Source organism: Corvus brachyrhynchos, unplaced genomic scaffold (genome assembly GCF_000691975.1).
Source record: "Corvus brachyrhynchos isolate BGI_N302 unplaced genomic scaffold, ASM69197v1 scaffold23, whole genome shotgun sequence".
Classification (NCBI taxonomy): domain Eukaryota; kingdom Metazoa; phylum Chordata; class Aves; order Passeriformes; family Corvidae; genus Corvus; species Corvus brachyrhynchos.
The window spans coordinates 5,805,469-5,811,454 of NW_008238983.1; the positions used below are offsets into that span (position 1 = coordinate 5,805,469).

Consider the following 5,986-nt stretch of genomic DNA (forward strand, 5'->3'; position numbering starts at 1 on the left):
AGAGTGTCTATAGATCTATAGAAATTAAAGTTTATCAAGTAAAAAAGAAATATTAAATTGATAAGTTTATTTCAGTTTATATATTGTATACCTAGACTCTGTTTATGGACTCACATTAACTAGGAATCTACATACATATCACTGGATATTCTGAGGGGGTGCTTACAGAAATAATGCAAAAAAAATTTCTTAGTGATTTAATATATCTTTATTTAACTTTTTCTTGGTTGATTTATTAATTTTTATTAGTATCATATACTGTGAGATTAGTTAGGTGACAATAACTAAGAAAAGTGTTTCATGGGATTATATTGATAAAAGGCATATTTGAAAAGGGTAATGTCTATAAATGAAGAAAAATATTGTCTAAAACAGATTTGATTCTAAATTTGTGCAAAAACAGAACTAGGCTATTTTTGTTGTTTGAGTATTTTTAGTGGGTTCTGAACAGTTTCAGAATCAGTGCTTCTTTATTTCTCTAAGAGAGTAATTAACTTGATTTAACTCAAAAGGTTCTCAAATTAGCTCATTTTCCTATATTTGGCATGAGATATGGACTTATGTATTGCTCCCAAGCTACTTACAAACCTTGAAAATACCATTGCTGTACATTTAATTATTTCAATAAGTTCCAATTTTGAACAGCTGCATAAAAATAAAAATCTATTCATTACTGTAGTACAGACTCTATAGATTTGCCAGGATAAACATCTTAACATCTACATGTTCTACTGCAAAGGACACTCCAATGCTTATACTGTTTTCTGCTTGCTTAAGTATCATGCAAAGAAAAACATTATTTTCTGACCATGTTCAATATTTTGTTTTTCTCTTTCAGTGAAAGCTGCTATATTATCAGGCTTCTGGTATCTTCAGTGGAGGCTTGCAAGACTGTTTGGTGGAAAACATATTTCTAAGGTCTTGGTTAGTCATCAAGTAAGTATCTTCTTGTGTTTTTTGTATAGTTGTCATTCACCTCCTATTAAGTGTTTGTGTTGTCTTAAGTAAATAACAAAAATTACTTCACCATTGTTCTGACTTTCCTTTCTATAAAAACTTTTTTTTTTCTAATGTCTGGTGCTCCTTTAAAGTCTATAACCATGTAAGTCAGTGTTTATAAGTATTTTAGCAAAAAAAGCCTCAAAAGAAACATTTTCTTAGTATTCCCTTTCAGCATCTATCAGAATGCTGTTCAGTGACCTCTATCAGTCCCACACTAAGAAGCGTAAGCAGAACTAAGAATTGATCAGGTCATCTAAATATGTTGCTCCATTATCCTGGTAAAGGTGGTCAAGAATGGTGCCTAGGAATCAATCACTAAATAGGTAGGTCCAGTTAAATGATATGCAAACAGCTAGGTTCTATTATTGTCATCCACCTGACTGTTTTTCTGATTGTATCATTTTTCTTACTTTATCACATACTTTGTTCTTCATACGATCTTAAATATTTTAAATTCCATTAGAGTAAGCCACTCATTTAAAGAAGTTTCTTGTGTCATCTTCTTATACTTGTTGTCTGGCATAATAATTTTTTCATACCTATTCTTTTGCTTTTTTTCTAAACCTAAAGAAGAAAAGTGGGTTGATGGGAAAGCATTTGAAATAGGAAAATTATAATAAAAAACCCAATCTGTAAAATGAAAAATGGGGGAAAGCTAGCTGTAACATTTAAATGATACTTACAATTTCTACTCAAATAACAGTCTTAACCTTTTAAAAATTATGCTGGTGGAGATTAGAGAATTGATGCATTGTTTGTGTCACTTCTCATCAAAATGTAGTGATTTTGATTTTTCTTTTTCCCACAGAATGCATAAATGTTATTTTAATTTTCAGTTTTAAAAATGTCTTCAATGTGAGTGGAAATGTTTGAACTGGTCTCAAAAATATGCATTTGGATCTCTTTACAAAATATTCTATTCTTAAAAAAATCACGGTCCATGAAAACTAGCAATGCTTATTTATTTATTTGCTCTTTGGTGAAATAAAATTACAATTTTAAAGGAACAAGTACCAAGATTATCTGGTTTAGAATTTGATAGCTCAGACTGAATGCATCATTCATTACTGTTTAACTTATAAAAAAGAGAGTGAGAATTATGTCCTCATTTTAGTGTTGTTTTACAAATTTAGCCTGACAAAAATAGGTCTTGATTGAACTGATTGAATTGTTAGGAGGGATGGTGAAATTCAAATGTTTAATTCAGTTGGTGCTCATAGAAGAAGACAATATCTAACCTAAAGTTGGGACACAAAATTAGGCTTAATCTCAGTGAAAAATATAAAATGTTTCAAGTATTAGAAACTGCAGAAATAATATTTAAGATTTTAATCAGCTGACCTGTCTAGCAAATTTGTACAGCTACTGTCATTCTGGATTAATTTGGGTTACTTGGGATTTTATATACCTCTAAGGCTCTAAGTGCAGTCTGAATGTATAGATTTAGAAGTTAAATATTTGTTCTTGTTTCAAAACAAGTTAATTAAATTTACAAGGGCAGAATTTTTATATCAGAGTGCACATCTGTGCCATTCTGAAGGTTACGCAAAATGCTGACTGACGTGTGCCTCATCTTCAAAAAGGGAATATATTCAGTCACACACCTGCTCATAGACTAAGAAATGTAATATAGATCATATTCATTTTTTCATATTACATCTCATAATTTGTTCATACTGCGTCTAAGTAACTGCAGAGTCAGTTATATATGACCAAGTTAGAGAAGAATATTTTAAGGATGGGAATGCTACAGGTGTCTTTTTCAATGCCATTGAATGTCATGAAGTTCTTTTACACTCTTTTAAATGTTGAATAATTTTGGTTTGTTTCTGTATTTTCTTTTATCACATTAACATAAAAGTGAAAAGTCTCATAGGGAACAAAGGCAGTGGTGGTTTTTTTTCTGGTGTGATAAAAAAACAAGAATGATTGATGTCAGTGAGTCATAGTTAAAGATGTTGCTGCTTGAGTGGTGTGACACTGGCATGATCTCATTGAGTAGGTTAAAGTGTAACACAGAGAGGTGGAATAAAGGAATTCAGTTATAAGGGACTCATCAGATGACACACTCCCAAATTCACTATCTCTGACTACGATTACAATGCTGTACATCTTCAAAGCCTTTGAAGAGCTTTAGCTGTGCAGTTCTCTTTCATGTCAGCAGGAGACAAGCTTTGCTGTGATAAGATTTAGCTGACTTCCTCTCACATACTGTTTTACTGAGCAAAACAGACCCTGATCACTTTTATTATGGCATGCTATGTATTCTGAAAGTATGTTTAGGCAAGTAGTAGATTAATTAAGTAATGAAGCATATAATAGGTAATCAGTAAGCTTACATATTGTCTTAGCAGTTTCATTTTCATCTGTAAATTTCTTTCTCTATTTGAGTCCCTGAAAACATAAGTTTTCAATATCTCCTTGATACTATTTTGTCCTTGGTCCATATTTTCTTTTCCTTTTGCTTAGATGAATATAAGATGATTTGGATTTGTGACCTTGAATTATTAGTTGTGAAAGCAACAAAACTACTTCCATCTGAATTGGTGCTAAAATTTCTATTGATGTTATTAATTTTAGGACAGAATTCTACAGATCTGATACTCAGTGAACTAAAAGTAGGTTGCACATGTTCAGTAAATACCTGTCATAATGCTTTTAGGAAACAAATAAATAATCCATGTCTCACAAGTATTTGCTGTTTTTTAAAAAACATTCTTGCATTTAAATAAAAGATTATACTAAAATGTGAGAAAATAAAGCATCAACCACACTACAACTCAACTTGAAGTTCCAGAACTTAAAGGTAAAGTAGCTGATGGCCACCATTCACTCATTTTAGTTCAAAGGCAAATGGGCCATGAATGAAATGAAGACAACTTTCTATGGTGTAGATTTCTAGTAACATCAGAAGAGTTGTTATGGTTATAAGAAATGTTATATCACCTCTGTTTGAAGGATCTCTGATGGCTAGGAAGGATGAGTTGGTCTGGAGACAGCTATCTTGGCTTTATGGTATTGATTCAGGATAGTATGAGATTCTCTAAGACATCTTGCCATGACCTGGTATGTAGCCCAGCTGCTCTGTTGCATCCTGAAGAAATGTAAACAGTCTAAAAAGCAAGACGCATTTAAAAAAATGCAATGGCTGAATTGTGAATACATGGACGCACTCATAACACGTGTTCTCAATTAAAATTTCCGCAGGAGTGTCATAGGATGTTGGATTAGGGACTGGTACCTAGTACATGGAAACAAATGCGGTGAAGATTCTTATGTCTAGAAATAAATATATATCTTTAAAAATGTAGTAGTTTCACAGAAACATAGTGAAGACTTAATTGAATGATACATGTAACAGTGAGAGAAGACAGTTAATTCCTACCCAGCCCACACAACCAGTTAGCTTTAAAGGAATGCAGGCAGAGATTTTCTGATTTGCTTTTTTCTGACCATGGACTGCAAGATCCAGGCACAGTCCAAAACTCATCAGTTGATTTTGCAAAATACATTCAGCAAATGAAGTCATGAAGAAAAGTAGCCAGTAGAAATGTATTTAAGCTTTGAAGAAATATACCCACTAACCTCTTTTTCAGTCAGTTAAAAAAAAAAGAAGCTTAAACATAGTTTCAAATCACCGTTTGGACCCTATGCTTTACTTTTTGGATATCATCTCTTTCACAGAAGTAATGGGTAACAATTTTCATGCTTGGTGTCCATTAAACTTCACCATGTTCTTAAGAATCATAATGAGAAATAATTGAGTACAATTTTGGATTTTGACTCATGAGCATTTATAAAGAAACTGACTAAGATGCTAAATATTATCATTTACAAACCTATAGGTAAGAAAATGACAGAGTGAATTTTTCTTTTCACTAATATTAAGATCCAACCAGCAAAAGATGTCTCTGCTCAAGTTAAGGTACAAATGAGACCATATGCCAAAGTCAACAACATGGATTTTATTTAACAGTAAATGTGAGATAGAAAGACAGAAAGGAGTAGAAAAGGGGAAAGGGAGAGGGAGAGGCAGAAGAACTGGCAGGGTGGTGGGAAGAGAAAGAGGGCAGAGGGAGAGCTGGAGAAGAGGCACAGAGGTGGGGAAAAGAGAGGTGGAGAGAGAGAGGTGAGAGGAATTCTCCTTCACCTTGGGGTTCTTGGTGGTGAGGCAGGGGACTTGGTTCAATCTTCTCCTGGTGGGTTCTGTGCAGAAAGAGGTGCTGTTACGATCCGGTTTAAACCCAGAAAAGCAAAGCAAACTAAGTCTCTGTGCATAAACCGAAAAGAACTCAGAAAGTTCAAAATATCCCCAGAAATGAGATTAAAACCAAACGAGGTACAACGGATTGTCGGAAAAGGGTCCGTGGACTCCGGCGGGGGGAGGAATTGCAGTCCAAACCAATATGGTTGACAAAAGCAAACTCCCTTTATTAGCAATCCCGAGGCACTTATATAGTATACCAGCTTGTTAACTCTTAAGTGGCTTAAAACTTATCAAAGCGCATTTCTGCTTCTACATAATTGGACTTACATTGGCAAGCTTCTACAGTTATGTTATGATTAAAAGAATTCAGAGTTCAGCCTCCCCCCTCCATCTCCCCCGGTCAGCACATCTTATCTGCACAGCTGCATTGCTTCAAAACTCCCTTTTTGTTTCCGAGGCCTGTTTCTCACACATAGATTTTTCTCATGCAGACAGTTTCTCACACTAACCTTTGCTTGCAGGCCTATTGCTTGTACAGTTCTTTTATTGATCCCAGAATTCTATCAATGATCCATGCCCCTGATCCTCTAACCATTTCCCAACAACGGATGTATTTTATTTAATAGTAAAAGAGTCAAAGAGAAGGGAAGAGAAAAGAAAGAGAGAAAGAAAATAAGTGTGCGTGGGGGGTGGGGGAACAGGGAGAGGTGACAGGGGTTAGGTGGAAGCATATCACCCATCCGAGGGTCCCAACGACGTCTCGTTGCTCCCCTCCAT

General features: G+C 34.4%; 1 protein-coding gene across 4 annotated transcripts in view; it reads left to right on the forward strand.

Moving 5' to 3' along the window:
* Window positions 1–5,986, forward strand: part of CDH18 (cadherin 18) — a 520,804-nt gene that overhangs the window by 114,665 nt on the left and 400,153 nt on the right. For all 4 annotated transcript variants that reach the window (XM_017738733.1, XM_017738734.1, XM_017738738.1 and 1 more), the window contains one exon: window positions 839–936. The gene's annotated coding sequence lies outside the window, so the exon portion shown is untranslated. The remainder of the gene's footprint in view (window positions 1–838; window positions 937–5,986) is intronic.